At 38.2% G+C, this 23150-nt stretch overlaps 1 long non-coding RNA gene across 1 annotated transcript in view; it reads right to left on the bottom strand.

Annotated features, from left to right (window-relative positions):
* LOC145694227 (uncharacterized) overlaps nt 1-22447 on the bottom strand; it is a 61635-nt gene extending 39188 nt beyond the window's left edge. The window contains exon 1 of the long non-coding RNA XR_014132970.1: nt 22407-22447. This is a non-coding gene — a long non-coding RNA (uncharacterized LOC145694227). The remainder of the gene's footprint in view (nt 1-22406) is intronic.
* Nucleotides 22448-23150: the final 703 nt, after the last annotated feature.

The raw sequence follows: 23150 nt of genomic DNA, 5'->3' as shown, positions 1-23150 counted from the left end.
TATCATATTACGAATGAGAGTAATATATATATATATATATATATATATATATATATATATATACAGGGGCGGATCCAAAGGGGGGCTATAGGGGCTATGGCCTCTCTCTTGACGTTTAGGTATACACTGGATAAAATGCACTTCAATCCTGTTTTACACTGGATAAAGTGGCAAACTGTGGTTTAGCCCCTCCCTTTATCATATCCTGAATCCACCACTATATATATATATATATCTTGCAGTCTCGAACCGTTGTTCAAACTGCATAATCAATCAATATTTGAATAGTTCGAAGAATATGTTTACCAGCAATATTACATCCAGATGAAAGATGTGATCTTACTGCAGACAATTTCCACTTAAGTTTATTCCATCTTTAGAGAATATATTCCTTATCCTTCATTTTTGAATCATTCACTGAATTGTATTGACATGTCTATTAACTTGCGTACTTAGTTAAAATTATTTGTGAATGAAGGAAAATGTCTTGTAAATTATTCCGGTTGTTGTTATTTGAATGCTTGCTTCTGCTACTCACAGTGGCGTCATTTAATTTTTCGCTTGGGATCCAGGAAGGAAGAGGGAAAGACTCCTCACCGACGTAAGTAGAGTTTCAAATACGTCGTTAATACTATTGATAAAAGTGTATATTTTATTGAAATTATTGTGATTCGGAAACTAAACCTTTTCCCACTTTCTGGGTAACAGATGGATTCCGCGATTTTTTTAAAAAAAGAAGTCAGGTTCTTTCAAGGCGATACATCCATTGAGTCATTTTCTGATACCTTCAATAGATCTAAAGTCTTGTTAATGAGGCCACGCTAATAGATCGAAGCAAATGGTAATATGAAGGAGCGACGTCTGGTGAATAGGATGAGTGGAGAAGACATTTGATCGAAGAGTATTCAAGGTTACCTTCACTAGGTTTGCAATAAGTGATCTGGCATTGCCATGGTGACAATGTTTTCATTGTGTCTTTTGGCATATTGGGGCGTTTTTCTTTAAGTGCTCGATTCGAATTGAGTAATTGCTTTCGGTACTGTTTAACCCGGTTGCAGCAGCTCATAATACATTACACCGACTTAACTCCACCAAATGCACAGCATAATCTGTTCATGAACATACTGTTGTGGAGTTGATATTGATGGTTCTCCGAGACGTATTCTTGATTTCCGGCGTTTAAGATTGTCGTAACGAGTCCATCACGAATCACAATACGATGCAAAAATCACTTCCATTTTTCTCTCTGATTCAGAAATTCTCAAATGGTTAAGCATTTCGAACGTCTCTTTCTGCAAATTTGTGTGATACCCAATTTCCTAATTTCTGGATCATTCTTATTGTTCTTAAACGTTTGCTAATGGTTGACGTATCGACATTTAATGTATCAGACAACTCTTTAACCGTTTGATATGAATCTCATTTCAGTAAGTTTTCCATCCTCATACTTTTTCAGCTGACCAGAGCGCTCTTTGTCACTCAGGTCAAAATCGTATGAATAGTCGAAACCACTATCTGCAAGTAGTCTCTGATAAAACATTTTTTCTATTCACCCCCACTAGCAAACTATGGCCCTCAGCAAAGATTTCTTGAGATGAAAGTAGTCCCAAAAATGGTCTTTTCTTGTGTCTAAAAAAAGTAATCATGTTCTTTTAATTCCAATCTAAGGTCGCACATGGAAAGTGCTTTTATAAATGTCTAATTCATTTTCCGATGGGTTGAAATAGCATAATTAGTGACCTCTATTAATCAATAGAGATAATTTATTTAAGCTCCTAATATATATGAATCTTCATAGGAGCAATTGATATCTGACATTCCCAATTGATCTGCTGGATACAAATTTTAAAAGAAGTTTCGTTTGTATTAGCGAGAGCTGATTAACTTTAAGCTTCTTAAGTTTTGTTAAGCAAATGAGCGGACGTATTTGTAGTTTGTCAGATTTATTTTTTTAGAAGCATTTACTGGAATTTCTTCCTGTTTAGATCAATTTTCTGATGACTTCCTTCGTTTCAAACAAGACTACATATGCATAGAGAGTATTATAGTTTATTCTCCTCAGTAATTGAAGCTTACTTCATGTAAAAAAAGAAAGGGTAAAATATTGATTTGTTTCATACTAGCTCTAAAAAGTATAAAAGTAGCATCTACTTTTAAACCTTCTCAATAGCTATGATCTCCAATACTCTCTACATGGTTACACCTGATTAGTGGCGTATGCAGAATTTCATCTAGGATGCACTAAAGCATCCCAGTTCGTATCATTACAGGTGTTTGTATGTGAATTTTGATAAAGTAAATGTTTATTTTTGCATATCTTATTCAAGAATGAGAGATGTTCAAAACCCGGAAATCCGCGTTTCGTACCCCACTGTCTCTGATTAAATAAACATGCCGTTCAAACCCAAAAATGTACTAATTTACATGAAGTATTTGTTTTATTGTATGTTTTATATCTGCATATCAACAACAATGAAACAAGACTCAAGTTTGAGTACCAAATTTGATTATAATCAGCATATTTTTTTCTTTCCATGTTGTGTTGCTATCTGCTGAAAGTGCAAGGTTCTGAACTACATGTTACGTAATGTTTTTAATTAACATTGTTTAATGAGCGTACCATATGACCTTCTGTGAATATTAATGTTAGATACACGTGCGTTTGAAAACATATATATCAATAGAGGAGTTTGATACAATAAGGGCGTAAGTCTGAAACATGCAGTTGGAGAAAAACATTTTTTCTTACATAAAACAATGTAATATGCAGCATTTTATTCCGATATTGAATTGAAATTTTACCAGAAGGTTAAACAAGCGTGGCAAGAGCCACAAATGCATTTGATGCAAAAAAGGGCGTAAACTCGCTTACTCAATTATGACACGTTTTTCATTGAATTGAGGCACATTCAGGGTGGCATTGGGAAATCCATTTGCACCTTTAATCGGCAAAGGTAATTTGTTTCTATACCAGTATTTAAAAAATCTCACCTTTATTTCAATACTTTTGGGCCTCTCAAGAGACAATATCTTAGATTGAATGTACTGCATAATTTAGTTCTAGTATGGAATGTCAGTTAATTGTAATTTTACGGTATTACTGCAGCATAGCAATAGTATATTGGCGTGCAAGGCCTGGAAGCTTTGCTTCTTGTAAACTTTTGCTATGAGTACATTATTCAAGACTATTGCTCTAAATTACTTTAAGTAATTTATTAAGATGCATATGTTTTTTATAGTGATGAGCAAATGGAAGACCAAGACCAAGACCGGGGTGGTCTTGGTCTTGGTCTTGCACATCCAGTCTTGGTCTTGGTCTTGCACATCCAGTCTTGGTCTTGGTCTTGCACTGGAACACTTGGTCTTGCTCTTGGTTTTGGTCTTGCACACCCAGTCTTGGTCTTGGTCTTGGTCTTGCACTGGAACCCTTGGTCTTGGTCTTGGTCTTGGTCTTGCACTGGAACCCTTGGTCTTGGTCTTGCACATCCAGTCTTGGTCTTGGTCTTGCTCTGGAACCCTTGGTCTTGGTCTTGCACTGGAACCCTTGGTCTTGGTCTTGCACACCCAGTCTTGGTCTTGGTGTTGGTCTTGGTCTTGCACTGGAACCCTTGGTCTTGGTCTTGGTCTTGATCTTGGTCTTGCACACCCAGTCTTGGTCTTGGTGTGGGTCTTGCATGCAAGAGTCTTGCAAGTCTTGCATTTAAGAAATCTTATGCTTTTCATACGTAAATTTTACTCTGGATATGATGGATAATAAACTCTATAATGCGCCAATAGTAATGGAAATGCAATGTATATTTCTAAATGTAATATAGTTTAACTTCGTGTAGGTATGATGATAGTGTACAACATAGGTGATGGCCATTATTTTTTTAAAAATGGGTGCCCGCGCTTCACTACTTTTAAGATATGCCTAAATCACAACGTAAGAGATGCCTAATCTTTCAATATTTTTTAACAGACCCAACACTCCATTGGTTCCCAAACTGGGGAGGCTACCCCTGAGACGCATGAAAGAAAAACAAGAGGCACTGATTATTGAAATACCATGAATTGCAAAATTATTTTTACACTCTAAAGGCGTCAGGTCTTTCTTTTCAACCAGGATTAGCTAGTCCTTGTATTAACAAACTTCCAATTAAATATTGAGATTTCGTTTTACTGATTCCAATAGGTACTCTATGGAGCAGAAATATTGACATTATGCAAAAACGATGAAAAAATTGCAAAATTTCGAAACATGGGCATGGAGAAAAAAGGAGAGAATTAGCTGTGTTCAACGGAAAACGAACGAGGTGTTAGAAATATTAGCAGTAGGGAAAAAAAAAAGAATTTTAGGTATTGTTAAGAGGAGGAAAAGGAACTGATTAGGATATTGGCTGAGAAGGAACAGTATTATGAGGGACGTGCTAGAGAATATTGTGGAAGAAAAGAGGGGGAGGGACTAGTTGAAGGAAGGTACTAAAACAGAAAATTGTTACGTCAAGACGAAGGGACTAGCTGAGGACCACCTAACGTCAAACCTTCTCAGTTGCAGCAAGTAACTTGCCAATAATGACAGAATACCTATTATGATGATGATCATATGTTTAGCAATATTGACCAAAAAAGAGAGAAAATTAATATAATAATGATTATAATAAAAACTCTTAATATTTTAGAATAATTCGAGTGGAAACTGAAAACGACTGAATCGTCTATGTCTTTTGTGTAAACTCAATTTATATAAATGCTTTTGGCCTGTATTAGAAATACAAAATAACGGCATCAAACTCCAAGTTATTTGAAGTCTTACTTGTGAATATGGATTACTAGCATCAATTACCCACTTCGTTGGGCTAAACTAATAATAATAATAATAATAATAATAATAATAATAATAATAATAATAATAATAATAATAATAATAATAATAATAATAATAATAATAATAATTCGTTAGTCAGTCACCTTTTTACTATTAGTAAAGCACTGTCTGATATCGGTCATTTTCGATTATTTTTATATTTCTCTTCCCCCTCCTCCCCAAGTTGCGGGGCTGAATTTGGATTTAAACGGCATCAGAAGTTTCACTCTTCGTCTTAGAGACCCTGAAAACTATGGATTCGTCACTAATATCGGTCATTTTCAATAAACTTATATATTTCCTCCTCCCCCATATTGCGAGGCACGCACTGGAAATGTCATTGTTCATCTCAGTGACCTCGAAAACCATAAGTTCGACATTGACAATGGCCATTTTTGATCATTTTAATATATATATATATATATATATATATATATATATATATATATATATATATATATATATATATATCGTTCTTTCCCCAAGTTGTGGTATTGAATTTGCATTTAAACGGGATCGGAAGTATCACTGTTCACCTTAGCGACGCCGAAAACTATGGATTCGACACTAATATTTGGTCATTTTTTTATCATTACCTAGGTATTATGTGTCATTTTCGATCATTTTTATATTTCTTCCCTTCCCTCCGCCAAGCTCCGGGACTGAATTTGGATTTAAACAGCATCAGAAGTGTCACTGTTTATCTCAGCGACCCCCAAAACTACATATTACATTTTAATATCAATCATTTTCGATCATTTTTAAATATATTTCCCCTCCCTCTCCCCTAAGCTGCACCGTCAAAGTGATACGACAGAAACCATCTCAGGTCCAATCCTCATCTATGTTGAAAATTTGATTGAGATCGATCAGCTGGTTCAAGAGTGACGAAGTCACTAAGACAGTCTTATATTTTTTTTTATTTTTTTTTTACATATATCTTCCCCCTCTCCCTCCCCTACGTTGCACCGTCAAAGTAAAATGATAAAAATCGCTCCAGGTCTGAACTACATCTATGTTGAAATTTTGATTAAGATCGGTCGGATGTTTTAAAAGTTATTTTTATTTATTTTATATATAGGGTGTTTAATAAGTAATGGTCATAAATTAAACCGTAGATAGTACACGCCAAAACTAACAAAAACGTCTTAGTAAACATGTATCCGCAAACGCTTCGTAACGGAGATAGGGGCTGTCGAAAGTGTGAGAAAATGAAGTTTAGAGACGAATATCTCAAAAAGTATGAATCAGATAGACGGCAGTCCACTGAATGACTATGAAAGTCAGACCTGCGCTATGCAGAAATGCATGGTTGATAACTCTGCAATGCGCGCGCAAGGGATTCCCCAAAGAAACGGAGGGATTCCCGGAAAATTGTCCGAGGAAAGGGGGCTCAGGATGAGCATCGAGGGCGCGTCTATCCACCAGTAATTCATAAGTCGTGGTACCAGGTCGAAAGCTCGAAATGATACAAAATGGCGGACAATGTTGACGTGTCGTGTGTGGTTGCATAACCAGCAGGAACTGAGAGAGACAATCGAAGAAAGGTCGTGGTGCATGTTGTGAACTACTTCAGAGGACATTTCTAAGACGAATGCACATGTACAGAGTAGTCCTTTACTGTACCATACCAAGGTAAAACAAACAATGCGCGAAAATGAATGGAAGAGCCAAAAGGAACACTGGTAGAACATGCAAGCCAGCTGGAAATACTGAATCGGCGTTGGAACATACGTCAAGCTCACCTTGGGTGCATGATGTTGCGGGTTTAAATCCGCTGAAGTGCCCACTGAATGCAGTTGTTGTGATCCCAGATTTTCCAAATTGTAGGTCCCATCCTTCGGAGCTCCTAAGTTCGTTTGAAGCAACAATAACTCAATCAATCGAGCGTCTGTAGGTTGCTCATTATTTGGGTCGTCCCCTGTAAGTATACGTAAAAAAAAAACTGTGTATGTAGTTCTTGTCAATCAGCTGGTAAGCCAGGAAATATGGACTGGAAGAACACTACATTGTTTCGATCACAGACGTGAATTGGAAACACGCTTGCCTCTCCACGTTTGTTTATTATGTTGCCTGAAGGGTTCTACTACAGGTGTACATGCTTTCGTCGTACCGGAGTAGTCGCTTGGGAGAATCATTCAGAGTGTAGAGGTTCGTTGTCTTCATTTGTCTTTCTCGCCTACAGTGAATGTAGTAGTTCTGTGTGTTGAAGAGGTGTCAAATGCGCGTGCCTTTACAGTGTTGTGGATGTACTTGCTTCACCGTATTGCGGGGAGCAGTGCAATATTTTCAGTAGTGTTGCAAAGCCACGGGGATACTATTGTGCAGTGTTAATTAGTGCTATTAGTGTGGTGCTAAATTATTGCTTACCCTGCCATTGATACAATGTGCAGCAATATTGAGTATGCTGACATGCACTTTATGTACGGCAAAGCAAACGGGAATGCGGTAGAGGCCGCTAGGTTATATCGCGAGACTTTCCCTACGAGACAGCAACCAGACCAAAGAACATTCATCAGAATACATCAGCGGCTACGAGAACATGGGAGCTTTACACATTGTTCCCGGCCGGGAAAGCCAAGAACAGTACGTACCCCTGAATTAGAAGAACGTATGCTACAGGCAGTGGACGAAAATCCAGGAACGAGCACAAGACGTGTGGGACGTGCCGAACGCGTATCCAGTGCTCTCGACAAATGAAGACATGGCATATTCTCCACGAACAGCAGTTGTACCCATACTATCTGCAACGTGTCCAACATCTCACCACCCACAGACTTTCCGGCGAGAATGAAGTTTTGTCAGTGGATTCGCAGACAAATTACTGACAATCCTCATTTCAATGATGAAGTCCTATTTACTAATGAAGCACAATTCACCCGGGATGGCATTTTAAATTTTCACAATTCTCATGCCTGGGTCCCTGAGAATCCACTTGCAATAGTGGGAGTTAGGACATCAGCGTAGGTTTTCCTTAAATGTGTGGGTATGACTCTTAGGTGATCAGCTGGTAGGACCATTCTTTCTTCCTAATGCATTAACTGGGATCTCATATTTGCGATTTCTCCAACACGATTTGCTGCTTCTACTCGAAGATATACCTCTCGATAGGCGTCAGCGACTGTGGTTTATGCATGATGGAGCGCCAGCATATTTCTTTAACCGTGTCAGAGAACATTTACATGCCCGATTCTGACGAAAGTGGATAGGACGTGGGGGTCCTATTGCTTGGCCACTGCGCTCCCCGGACTTAAATCTTTTAGATTTCTTTCTCTGGCACCATGTGAAATCACACGTTTATTCTACCCCTGTTGCAACAATGTTGCGGACATACTCAACAGGATTCTGACATGTTATCACGAGTACGTGGATCTTTGCGAAGACGGGTACAAGCATGCATTCGCATGAATGGACGACACTTCCAACATTTACTTTAATGATAGAGGTAAGATAATTTCTCATGCATTTCTTCTGTGGTTACACATCTTGGTATTTACTGTTTACCTTATGATTAATACTGTACACATTACCAACATGAAGATTTATGTTTGTTGATATGGACAAACGCGACATGTCCATCAATTTTCGCTTCTTGTAATACACTTACGCGTTTAACATGCGGAATGTTTCAGATTCGCCTACCACATACTCGAATGTTGTCATGCTTTTCCCATTGCAATCCAGTTTTCGGATATTCGTTACGTTAACTGCTTAGGACATAATGCTTTACCAGTGCCTTGCATACCATTTGGTTTACCTAAGTGCTGCCACACTTGTACATATGCCTTAGTTGTCGGAATTCTTCCTTGTGCCATTTACAACGTACATCACCACACTTCGATTGCCTCTCTCATTTCCTGCTTTTTATGCAACCACACACGGCACGTAAACATTGTCCACCATTTTGTATCTTATCGAGCTTTCGAGCTGGTTCCAAGACTTATGAACTATTGGTGGATATACTCGCTCTTGATGTTCATCTCGAGCCCCTTTCCTTGGACAATTTTCCGGGAATCCCTCCGTTTCTTTGGGGAATTCCTTGCGCGCGCATTGCAGAGTTATTCAACCATGCATTTGTGCATAGCGCAGGTCTGACTTTGATAGTCATTCATTGGACCTCCCTCTGTCCGATTCATACTTTTTGAGATATTCATCTCTAAACTTCATTTTCCCACACTTTCGACAGCCTCTATCTCCGTTATGGGGCGTTTACACTTAGTCGATTTAGTCGCACGACTAAATCGATTCGCTGCATTTGCCACTAAATCGAAGCAACTAGGCCGAATCAGATTGATGGATGTGTTCAATTATTTCAACCACAGAAAATAGAACGTCTTTTAATTCAGTTGCCAGTCGATTAGTCGCCTTCGATCAACAAGCGATTAAGTTGAAGTCCCGTTTACACGGTCGATTAAGTTGAAAGTGACGTCAATTCAACTGAATCGAACGCAAATCGACTAAGTGTAAACGCCCCATTACGAAGCGTTTGCGGACACATGTTTACTAAGACTTTTTTGTTAGTTTTGACGTTTACTATCTACGGTTTAATTTATGACCATTACTTATTAAACACCCTGTATACCTCCCCCTCCCCTAGATTTTACCATCAAATTGAAACAAACTATAAAACACTTTCCAGGACCGAACCTCATACATGTTGAAAATTTGATTGAGGTCGGTTCAAGAGTTTTTAAGTTACAAACTTAGTCACCTTTATTTTTATTTATATTGATTTTTGTACATCTACCCCTCCTCCTTCTCTCCTACGTTGCTCCGTCAAAGTGAACTGATAGATAACATTCCAGACTTGAACCTTATCTATGTTAAAAATTTGATCGAGATTGGTCGTTTGTTTCAAGAGTTATTAAGTTTTATTTATTATTTTATAGCTCTCCTTTATCCCCTCCCCTAAGTTTTACCGTTAAAGTGAAATGATGAAAACACTTCCAGGGCCAAACCTCATTTATGTTGAAAATTTGATCGAGATCGGTCGGTTGGTTCAAATGATTAGGAGTCACAAAAATAGTCACTTTCAATTTTATAATACAGATAGTATAATGTTATATCCAAGCCTGAGGCCATAGAGGTTTGTGGGGGGGACACGAATATGTTAGGATGGCAAGTCATTAAAATTTTCCTTAAAAATATTTTAATTGTAATTTTTGTACTGATATCTGAAGGGGTCACGAAAAGTTTAGGGGGGCTAGGCCTCCCTAGCCCCCTCTGGCAAGGTCGCCGAGGGGCAAGGGGCCCCAAAACTGATGTGGGTCCCCCTTATTTTATTTAAGAATATACAATATTTGGTATTATTTGAATGCAATTTGTCTTAAAATCATCATATATGCCTTCTGCATCTGAATGGGTCCCCCCAAATTTACAGAGAAATCGGCTCAATTGACCTCTGGTTGCGAGTCTGGTTATATCGTTCAATCCTCGATGTGCCGTATGCCTAATGAGGCTAAAAGTTATATTAATAAACAATTATTCAACGTATAAGCATCCTCCCATGAAATCAAACTTGCGGTCACATGCACTAGGTTTTTGCCAATGTCTTGAAAATGTTATTTTAATATTAATTTTATGAGCAAACATTAAACATTTCCAACGGATGCTTGAGTCTCGGGGCCAAGACCATACCCATGTATTCGACACCTATGGTGTACGGTATTACCGATGTTCATTACTCCATTTCTCTTTAGTTTTGGAAGAAGAACACCACTAATATGCTTTGAAATAAAATGAAGCATCTAGTTTAACGTCCCACGATTATGCACCAAGGCTAAGGGAGACGGTAATGATGAGAAATGACTGAAATGGTAGAATGAAGAAAGTGGGAGGAAACGGAAAAACTCCGAGAAAATCCACGTACACAGTGTTTGTCCACCAAAAAAGCTTACATGGCGCAAAATGACACATGTGCGGCTTGAAAACGAGCAATATATACAGAAAACGCGAACAACCAATTCAGGAAACGACATACTGTAGCTATATGCTACAGGGGCAGATCGACTCACACGGATTGCATAACCTACTGGAAACACATCCACTCCAGCAGCATTTTTACTGAAGCCAAGAAATTCATCTCCTTCTTTTTTACATTCTATTAAAAATTCAAGTAGTGCTCAGAGTCTGTAAGACTCAGTTGCAAGTTGCAGCACTCCAGCAGTTGCGCAAGAGTCTTGGTTTTGGTCTTGGTCTTGGTCTTGGTCTTGCATCGGGATTCCTGGTCTTGGTCTTGGTCTTGGTCTTGCATGCAAGACTCTTGCAAAAACTGCAAGACCAAGACTCTTGCGCTCATCACTAGTTTCTTAATATTCACAAGATTGGCCGATGATCCCGAGCCTGTCAGCTTCCATATATTTACTTAGTTTTCTTTTGGATTTAAGCGGCGATTCATATACATCTTTCTGGTGCGAAAACTGATAATTCTTCTTTTGTTTGTTTCTTAATATTCTTTTGCTATAATTATAGCTGAAATAACCCTTCTTCGCACGGAGAGAATAGTTTTTTTTTTTTTTTTTTTTAATATTTGAAACTACTCTCCCTCTCATGATACGCATTTCGGTGAAAGTGTAATTATAAGGTACTCAATTTTCAGTATAAGTTTTGAACTATATTAAGTATTATAGATTTATTAAGTATTAATTTATTAAGTATTAAGTATTAAGTATTAAGTAAGAAATGTTTCTCGTTCTCCCCTTAAGTGGGAAACTTTTGAAAATGCTTAAATGAATGTCTCCTCATTCTCTATGAAGAATCGTTAACGCGCACATTTCGGTATGCAGGCTCCCTTTCTCCCGGTGCGAGCACAAAACTTATCCGGTGTTGATTTACCACCATAAACCAAGTGAGGTTTATGAATTAAAAGGTATCAAATTCTGGTCCAGAAAGCTATATTTCTGACCTAGGTCGGTATGTATAATGACTTTATATAATACTTTGGTATATATTATGGGTAAGATACAAAATTTCAAATCTGAATCCAGTAGCCAGATCAGATAGTTTGGCCGCCATTTTTTTCTCGCACAGATACAAATGCCTATCGCCAAACTAAAATATTTAGTCACCAATGACGGCATGGTCACGGAAAATTTTGACCTGGTGACCAATTTGATAAATAACCGTACATGTTTTGGCCTTAAATAGCCGTATATGTTTTGGCCTTAGGCACCAGACTTTTACTTCTAGTCGTCATGGCGACCAGGATCTTTCGAGCCACACACACACATACAGTACATATTATATATATATATATATATATATATATATATATATATGGGATTCATAATTGAAAGTATTAATTATATAAAACATTAGGAAGACCCAGGCGCAGATGGAAGGACAATATTAAGATGAATTTACCAGAAATAAAAATACAAAATAGAAAAATAGAAACTGGATCTAGTTGACTGAAGACAAACCTCAGAGAAAAGCTTTTGTACATACGACATTGAACCTTTGGGTTTCGTAAGTCATATAGTTAGTTATTATTCCCTTAAAGCATATTTCATATCCTCAGGGGTCCATTTAACATATGCTCTTGAATATTTTTGATTTGTGTTATCTTTTTCCATTCTTTTAGATGCTAATACAAAAAAGTGGAAACACAGTTATTATCCTACTGCCTCAAATCACACCGGTGCGATTTATGTGTTCAGGTCATTTTGAAGAAAACATATTTCCTCCGCCTAACATTCTAAGTACATATTTCTCGTAATATCTTTACTACTACTATTAATCAATATACAAATATGATAGGCAATTTAAGTGTAAAATAAGGAACGCACTTTCCCTAAGAAACGTTGTGAAGCACTCCCAAATTCAGCAGCACACACTCTTTCTTTCTTCAATCATACACACAGCCCGTCGGACTTCACAACAGACTATCAAATTTATAGGTGCTACTTGGTATGGTCGTAGGTTCTTGAAGATGACGATAAATGGCATCTATAAATGTAACCAAGAAAGTTCTGTCGCTTTTTGTGGAAGTTTGTGTTCCATTGGCCCTCACAGCGTGAGTTGAATGCGAATGGAGATAAGGCGAAGGTCAGTTGTTAGTGTGGGTATATCCAACACACTACCTAGTTGTGGCAATTCAGTTACACCGTGAGCTTGCGTAAGGACAGAGTGAACATGGGACCTCCACAGAGCGTTGTAAGAACGTGTATGCTGCATTAGTTCAAACTGGGGTCAAACGCCGCTGCAGCGGGGCGGAAGATATGCCAGGCATTTGGTAAGGGTGAAGGTCTTCAGGTTGAAATTGAGGCGAACAGTTGCCAGGCATGTGAGGAACTGGAAGTACAATTCAGTGTGAGTGGAGAAACCATTCGGCAGCACCTCCATCAACTTGGGAAGCACTACAAGTTGGGTCGATGGGTCCCACATGATTTGACTCTGGGTCAGAAGATAACGCTAGCAGACACCTGTGCTTCTTTGCTATCTTGTCTGAGGAACGAGCCATTTCTGGACAGGGTGTTGACATATGATGAGAAGTGGGTCCTGTACGAAGCTCCACAGCGCCGTCATCATTGGTTAACACCCCATGAACCGGTTCCAAAACAGCCTAAACCAGCACTGCAAAACAAGAAGCCTTGTGTGTTTGGTGGACTGCTCGCGGCATCGTGCATTGGGAACTGCTACCAGCTGGTCAGTGCATCAAGGCAATTATGTATTCTGAGCAGTTGAGCCGTGTTAAAGAATGACTCAAAACTCTGAAGCCAGCACTAGTGAAGCGCAAAGGGGTCCTACTGTTACAAGACAGCGCTAAGCGCCACGGTGGCTAGGATGACCCAGGACGCCATTCTACGCCTTGGATGGGAAACAATATTGCATCTGCCATACTCCTCGAACATTTCAACGTCCGATTATCACCTGTTCCATTCCTTGGACAATCACCTTAGAGGACGTCAGTTCAAATCCCTAATAGAGGTGCAAAATACACTTGATACCTTCTTCGCTTCACGTCACGGCCGATCAAGTTCTACCGCGATGGAATCCATGGCCTTCCAGAACGTTTTCAAAAGGTCGTTGGTGCTGATGGTGACTATTTTTGATCTTCCAGGTATGTCTTAGGTTATATATCGAAGGTGTTGGGTGAAAAAGCGACAAAATTTTCTTGGTTACTTTTATATATAAAATAGACATTAAAACGCTAATGGTGTGATTTAAGAACTAGTGCGATAAATACAATCTTTTCCAACCATTCAGTTTTTCGCTAGATTCCATATGTGTCTACTGTATTGAAACTCATTTTCATCTATATAGTCGAGTATGAGTGGTAGGAGTGCTACAAATCATTCGTATTCACAGCTTCAGAGCATCCTACTGGTAGGACCAGTGTAGTAAAATTTCCGAAAATTTTGAACCCGTTAGTAAAAACAAACGTTTTTTTCCGGTTTCTTTCCGAAAAAACTGGGAAAATAACAAAAATATTTCTACAACGGTGTATTAGGTTAATTTTAGTAGTAATAGAACCGTTTTTCTCAAATGCGTGAAAATGAAAGTTGAGAAACTTCAGTATTGCGAATATTTAAAAAAGAAACAATCGTAAATAAAACTGTTGTAATTATTCTTGAAAATTAATAGTCTGCAATCATTTCTTTTACATGCTTTTCAGTCGTTTACTCGTGATTGTGCATTAATTACAGGACTTTAACAGCTGCACACACATCTACCAGCATGAAGTGTTTCTGTTGCAACAAATAGAGCTCTTGAATGAAATAGTTCTTATAATGTGCTCTTTGATCCGGTGAAACTTGTTCATTTTAACAAAATTACTTCTTAAAAGAGAGAGTAGTAAGCAAATTTCACTAATGCACATGCAATAAAACATATAATTACTATTATTTAATATTCTAATATAGACTTTTATATTAATGTTATGTACAAAATTTTATATGTAAACAAATACCTGATTTCAAGTGTGACAAATTATATAAAAATAAACCTGACTATACTAGTAACTTAACAACTTTTGAACTACCAGACCGATCTCGATAAAATTTTCAACATAGATGGAGTTTGGGCCTAAGATGATTTTTATAATTTCACTTTGAAGGTGTAACTTGGAGGTAGGAAGGGGGATATATATATATATATATATATATATATATATATATATATATATATATATATATATATATATATATATATATATATATATATATATATATATATATATATATATATATATAATAGCCGATATTAATGTCGAATCCATAGTTTTCGAGGTGGCTGATGCCGCTTAAATCCAAATTCAGCCCCCATCAGTAGGCTACTCCTATAAGAGTAGGGTGACATGTGAAAGTAATTGAAAATGACTGATACTAGTGTCGAATTCATAGTTTTAGGGGTCCCAGTTCATTGCTGACAAATTTGGTGCGTTTTATGTTTAAAATGCAACGTATTTTCCCCGTGCGAAGAACAAGTATATTGTTAGTATTCAATAAACAGTAGTTTCACATGTTACTTTTTTTTATATAGGTATTTCTCGCTGTTCAAATTTACACTTGTGCGGTATATATGTATGTGTAAATAAGATCATCTCTCTTTCTAAGTTGTTCGAAAACTATACAAATAATAAAGAGGGATTTTTACCAGAAATTAGAAAACTAAAAGGTAAAATTAAAACCTGTTGCTTTAAGTACTTTTCCTGCTAGGAAATACGTCTATATATGTTGCAGACACGTTAGTGCAAATAAGATTAACGTCAGGCGAAGAAATAGTTTTTAAATTATATTTTCCTGTTTTTGTCGATATTTCCGAAAGATTTTTTAATAGGTTCAAAATTTCCGGAAATTTTACACAGGACAAGTGAGATACCGTACGGATTTGCATAAAATACATATTTGATTTTAACATGCCGTATTAACTAAATGATTCTGGCCCCGTTATTTGAACACTTCCCTGCCATAAAGCGGGAACTTCATAAGATTGCTTAAAATAATTTAAATGTATCTATCTTAATTAATTTTATTTAGTATCTTTTGTAACCATGACTCCATTCTATCACGGTGCTAACATTAAAGGATGGTGCACAAATTTTCCCCATTCTAATACAACATAAACATTTGATGATATTAACTGTAAACTAGTAAATATAAAATATTTTTCAAAGCATAATGTAGTAAAATATTCGAAAATTTCAATTTTTCCCAAATTTTTCGTTTTTTCCAAGCTCGAAAAAATATGGTAAAGAACTGTTTTTTACCAAAAATTTCCAGGCCTTCACAACATTAGGTAGGGCACTATGTCCGTTTGTTAGGACGTATGGTCATTCCTTCATTAAGACATCTTTGCGCAATACATTTGAAGACGAGAGGTGTCCTCGACACTCTGCTCAAATTTGTAACAATTCCAAATCCAACATAAATAAACTATTTTGCGCCAACTTTGATTTTTTTTTTTATGAATGATTTGTGTTATCCCACCATTTTTGCACTTCGCAACATTAATAGTAAAGTCCATAAAAATGTCTTACAAAATGAGTTCATCATCTCTAAATATTTTGAATTCCAAGAATGAACCCCAGCTACTAAACTTCTTACTTTTCCTAAAGAGTCTAACTCTTTTCCCTATGGCAGGGACCTTTTTAGATTCGGGGAGCAAATGCTCCAAGTGGCCCATCTACGGAATGGCCCTAAGTAAGATTGTTCCGGCTGTAAACATTATTAAAACTCTCGTTGCCGAGCGAGTTTATAGACAATTTATAAAGACTATTGCCGTCAGTTCAACATCAGTAGTGCAACACTCATCTCATATATATACAGGGTGGAAGGTAACAACACCGAAAAACTTTGGGAGACGATTCCTTATATGAAATGAACGAAAAAAGTTCTAATAAACATCAGTCGAAAAACGTCTCCTTTTAGAGTTATGAACCGCAGAAAATTCGAAAAATCACGTTTCAAAACGCCCTGGCTTAGAAACTATAGGACTATCCTAAGCGGTTGAAGGAATTACACAGGAACTAGTATGCACTCTATCTAAATATCCATGTTTCACATCCTCCGTTATCAGCGAAACGAACTGTAAAAAGGAAGTTCAGGTATAAGGATATGCCTTTAAGTACTAATGGTGCGTTCGTCTCGCTGTTACCGGTCAATTCTGAAACATCAATATTTAGACAGAACGCATACTAGTTCCTGTGTAATTCCTTAAACTGCTCGGGATAGGCTCTACAGTTTCCAAGCCAAGGCGTTTTGAAACGTGATTTTTCAAATATTCGTCGGTTCATAACTCTGAAAGGAGACATTTTTCGACCCATGTTTATTAGAACTTTTTTCTTCCATTCCATATAAGAAATCACCTCCCAAAGTTTTTCGGTGTTGTTACCTTCCACCCTGTACACATATATATATATACAGGGTGCGGCATGTAAAGTGAACACATAAAATGAAATGTAATGTATTGAATATGATTAACTACAACACATAAATGAAATGTAATGTATTGAATATGACTACTCACCTTCACAGCAGCCTTCACAGCAGGTGCTGAAACTGTCCTCCGCCCACTTCAACACATATGTGAGCACGATTGAGGAGATTCATATATACCCTTGTCAGTTCTTGTGTTGTAATGCTGTTGGTGACATCCTGGATCCTGGTCTTGAGTTCTTCAATTGTGTGTGGATTTGTTTCGTGTACTCTTCCCTTTAACAGTCCCCATAAGTAAAAGTCACACGTTGTGAAGTCTGGTGACCGAGGAGGCCACAAGCTTTTGCTGATTGTCCTCTCTGGTGTAAACATCTCATGCACAAGGGACAATGATGCAGCTGATGTGTGGCATGTTGCACCGTCCTGCTGAAAGTAACATAACTGACGCTCCTCTTCGGTCAAGTGTGTATAAAACTCCTCCAGGATTCCCATATACACGTCACTGTTCACTGTCGTCTCAAAGAATATGGGCCCAATAACGCGTGTGGCGGAAATGGCACACCAAACACCAATCTTGGGAATTTACGTACCCAGACAGGTGGAACCACGCCTCTTCACTCATGATGAGCATTAGTGGATCCAAGAAACCACTGGCAACATTGCTCAACAGCCATGAACAGAAATGCACCCTCTTCTGCAGGTCAGGCTCTTTCAGTTCTTGCACAACACTTATCCGGTACGTTTTTAACTTCAGTCCCCTTAAAACACGTCTGCAACTTCTCTCACTCGCATGAACCTGTTGACTCAATCTCCTGGTTGACTTTCGAGGACTTCTTGTCATTATCTCCTCCATTTGCATCTTTAATTCAGGTGTGCAGACAGATGGTCGTCTGTTCCTGGGAGCATTTTGAACCGATCCTGTACGCCGCCATTTTTCAATCAATTCCTGAATGGTGCTTTTTGCTGGCACAGAACGTCCTGGAAATTTCTCCCGAAACAAATTCTTTGTTTTCACAAAAGATCCAGTGAGAATGAACCCTTCAACAATGGCAACGCGCTCGGGTATCGAATACGGCATTATCACACACTGACACTCACCCGGCTTAACACAACGAGACCTTTTTCTCAACTGGTTTCGACAAGTTTCACTGGCTGCGGCTGCACGTGACTGCTGCAGGTCACGTAAGTCAACCCGATCTCGACACGCCATCTCTTGGTAGGAAGGTAGATTATTTAAGTGTTGCCAAAAACACAATATACCAGAATATTACGACGGGCCGGTTTTACGTGCCGCACCCTGTATATATATATATATATATATATATATATATATATATATATATATATATATATATATATACCTGTAAAAAACACTAAGCTTGCTCAGTGTGTTATTGTGTATTAGTACAAAATGGAAACAAGGCCTGATAGAATAGTTATATATATAAATATACCTGTGAACATAATATATATTCAAGTTGGCTAGAACTACGCTTATGCGTTTCATAAGAAGGTCATTCCTACCAGGGGCGGACTGGCGACCATAGGGCCCACCCTGCTGAACTGAAATGAGAGCCCACTGTATAAAAATGTAAAAAATGTACTTGGCATTCTTCATATGTATTACAATGGAATAAGGGCATGTAGCCTATTCAGGGGCGGCGGAGAATGAACAATAGATTTTTTAAAATTATAAACTAGTTAATTTTGACATGATTTTACCCATGTCTGCTGGAAATCCCAAAATAAAGACGTGTTTCAGAAAATGCCATCAGATTTTTAAAAAAGCAGTAGAGGAGATATAGACATTTGGGAAACGTTAATTAATTTTGAGGCAATTTTTATTCCGTTTTCATGTAAAATAACATATCTGAGACTTTTTTTTTTTTTAATAAGTAACCAAACCTGCAATCACCCTACTTAACGAAGATCCGTATTTTGTCATAGCTGATCTGGGTCTCCCCTCCCCCTTTATACGTAAAAAATACCACTTACTTCAGTCCGGAGTCTGCTCGCGAATGTGCCGCAATCTCTCTCTGTAGCTATCTTTTTGGCGAGAAGAAAATGTTGTAACCCACATACACAAACTCGTCTAAATATTGCTGTATCATCTCGAGGAAGTACGCCCCGCTCTTAGACAACTCCTTCCCCCCAAGCGTGTCAGGTGAGACAACAGACATGGGGTCAGTGTTGGAAACTTGAAAAGGCTGTAACTTTGTGGCCTCAATGCAACCCAAAAAATGCGCTTGGAGGTACATTTGCGATAGATTTCGAAACGCAAGATTTTCCTTGACATAAGTAAGTCATAATATCATATCTTCATGTCGCAGAAAGATTAGATATCGTCTATCGTCTAGTGTAGTTCGCCCATTCCTCGGCTGGTCCCAACTTCTCTTTTCATATGAATACCTACTTTGCATACCACAAATAATTTTTACATTTTACTACACTTTTATTTTAAATTAACTTTAAATAACTAAAGAGAAGTTAACATTTACACAATATACACACTTATTTGACTGACAGCATAAGTGTTCAGCATTTTTAGAAGTTACACCAACGCTTACTGAGCCCAGTGCCGGCAGCTAGTGCTCTCAAACGGGTCAGGTCAGGCTTCATCGGGTCAGGGCTCGAGTCGAACCTCCTTGGGTCACACTTCGGGTCAGGGCTGCTCTAGCCACAGGTCGGCTCGGGTCAACTTTCTTATGCGTCGTTTTGGCTAAAACCTATTCGGGTCATGAATCGGGTCGGGTCGACGTTCAACTCGACTCGACCCTCTCGACCCGAGAAGGATTTAGCCGAAACGACGCACAAGAAAGTTGATTCGAGCCGACCAGTGGCTAGAGCAGCCCTGACCCTAGCGTAGGTAACCTGACCTGACCCGTGTCTCAAGCAGGCTTGACTCGACCCCTGACCCATGAAAGCCTGATCTGACCCGTTTGAAAGCACTACGCGGCAGCAAACAGTTCAGTTAATTTCGTGTTCGCCTGTTAAAGTTGTGTAATTTCAAGTAAAAATAGCCATAAAAGATAAGCTAAAATTGACTGAAATCATCCAAACACGTGGTGTATACATTATAATTTATAAACACCTTAGACAGAAAAAAAAATACCTGGCAACTGTCCTGCAGTACTCGAATGAGTCACATCACGCTCATTTGTATCTTGGAGCTTCACAGATTCAAATAGCCTACGTTGTTTTGGGTCAGATGCAGCTTTTTGTAAATCACATCTTCGTTTGTGGTCTCGCTTTTTAGCACCACTTTTATATTTTTTCTTTACAGTAATCTTACAATCACTCCTACCATCCATACTGACACAACCACATCTGTCTTCCACGACAAACGACACGTAACTGGTGTTCCAATAATTGAATTGCTGCTATCGGATTTGCTTTTCAATCTAATATACAAATAAAACACGAGCCGAGGGCAGCAACTTCATAGTAATTGTTTGAGGTTTGTATAAAACAATCGTTGATAGTGGCGACTAATTTCTTTTCGCTTTACCGAACTGAAAAAAAAAAACAAAAAAAAACAATGAAGCCTGATCCAATTTCTTTCTTCGAAGCTTGGTCTGAGGACAATGCAGTTCAAAAGAGTTCCGGCTCCACCTCCACTTTCCACAATAACAATATCTACGAAACTATTGTTTCTTTAAAACACCGCCACTCGCCGGTTTGTAAAAGGACAGGAGTAGAGAATGGTATCCAAATCCAATAACAGCCTGAAATCTACTGTGTTTCTTATATTTAAAAAAGTATTAGTTAACGTGCTCGTTCTTAACAGCTGCTGTATCACAAACCCCGCAATGTTTTAGGGCCTGATTGTCTCATAGACGGAAGAAAGAATAACGTGAAGAAGAATAAGGTCTATTCATGAAAGTTTAATTTTACGTCTTTTTTATGCAAAACATAAGTTTGCAGTAGTCACCCTGCCATATTTTTGATGCTGGTAGGTTTAATTGAGCACATCTTTTTAAAATTGGTGGAGGGGCCCACCTGTTTGGGGGCCCACCCTGCATTTGCAGGGTAGCAGGGTGGGCCAGTCCGCCCCTGATTCCTACTAGAATTTAGGCTGAACTTCATCAACTTCGTTGGCATTAGAATTAGGAATTAGATTTCTGGAATTTCGGCAGCTATGACTATGTTAACCCGTCACGTATGAGAGATGACGCGCCCGGAGATGACGCATACTTCCCAAAAAAAATGGGAGTTAAGGAAGCGCCCTGCAACCATTATGTGAGCTACCACCTCAGCATTTGCCTGGTATGAATGAGAAAAACTCAGGAAAACCTCACTCAAGAAAAAAAGTGGCCTGAAAAAAGTTGTATACTTTATCGACTGAGTGTTCCCATCGGGAATCGAATCCGTGAGGGCTCGCACCGAATGTTATTGTGTAAGCATCTACACTACGCGGGGCCACTGTATTGATTTCTTAGGTGCTAGTGGATCATGCGACTTAAAAGTGTAATCGGTATATACAATGAGTGGTATGCGTAGGACACAAAAACAGATTCTACGTGTCCACCGCTGATGCACCTAGCACTTTTATCATTACATACTATTAGCTTACGAGTTAAATTTATTTTTGCACATGTAGACATAAGAGTTGATTTTAGGTTAGCGTCCCTTTCAGCAGCGAGGCTATATGAGACGCGGACCTACTGATTAACGTGGAATCCGAACCACATGAGCTCCCGCCGGGAATCGAACCCGGGTCTCCCACGCCAAAGGCGCGTATGTAGACATAAGAAAACACAAGGAAACCGTCTTATTAGTAATCATATTATTATGACGTATTAAGACTAAATGGAGTTTCGTCGGATTACTGGGAGCTGGAGTTGTTTTACGTATCAAGAATTTGCTAAATAGCTAAAGTGTTATTGAGTGGATTCATTAAAACGCAATTTTCATATTCAATACAGTACATTGCACATTCTACGATAAGACGTAAAATGAGTAATCCATTCTAGTAAGAGCGTGGATTTTTTTAAAAATATAAACCACGTATTCAGCGTCTCAACTCAGAAGAAAAGAATGCTTACAGGAACGTCTATAGTACATAATTTGCTGCGATAAGCAATCTCAGTCCCAAGAGCTAAAGGAAACAATTCCAATAGAGAATTCTGCCAAATGAACAAATACGTAATAAAAATATCTTTAGGTCTACTATTTCTACTTACAGTGCACGTTTTATCGTCTTTTCGGTTGTAGCTATTACTCCGAACAATGTTATAACTTACAGTATGTTTATCATAACACATATTTCTATATTTATTTATTTACTTCAGTATGTGCATAAACGAATATATGAGTCATCATTAGAAAATGACCAAGAACAATAGATGCAATCTGCTAGTTATACTAACAATGAATTTGGCTATAGGGTGGCTCATTTAAATCTTTCCACGGAAATATCTCGGAAACGATTCAACATAAATGAACAAACAAAAACTTAAATAGAAAATGCTATGTGATACATCGAATGGTGTTATTGCGCTGCCCCCAGGACCACCCTTCATGGGGGTCCAGAGCCCAACATTAAAATTTTAAATGGAAATATGGGGCGAGTAATATCTCGTTCAATAGATCTTTAAAAACTAAAAAGCATTGTGGCAAAATATTTTTCATATCGGTCATCGTATTCAAAATGGTCGCCAAGACATTGCCTGTATCAGATAAAATGTCCAGTACCAATAGAATGAAAATGGTTAAAGATAAATGAACAGAACAAAAATTCAAATAGGAAATCACAGAGGATATTGTACCAAGGGTCGCGCATGTTGCAACAGAGGAAAAGATGATTAGAGTAAAAATACCATAATGGAAAAGAAAGAAATCTAATTGCTAGAATATTATCGCTGCAACCTCCCTCCGTAAGTGGGTAAAGCGAGAAGGAACGGAGAAATTTCAAGTGAGAACCTTAG

The sequence above is a fragment of the Thermobia domestica genome, chromosome 9 (genome assembly GCF_964235325.1).
Source record: "Thermobia domestica chromosome 9, izTheDome1.hap1.1, whole genome shotgun sequence".
Lineage (NCBI taxonomy): Eukaryota > Metazoa > Arthropoda > Insecta > Zygentoma > Lepismatidae > Thermobia > Thermobia domestica.
Note: the sequence above shows the minus strand (reverse complement) of the source record. Positions and strands in the feature narration are given on the sequence as shown.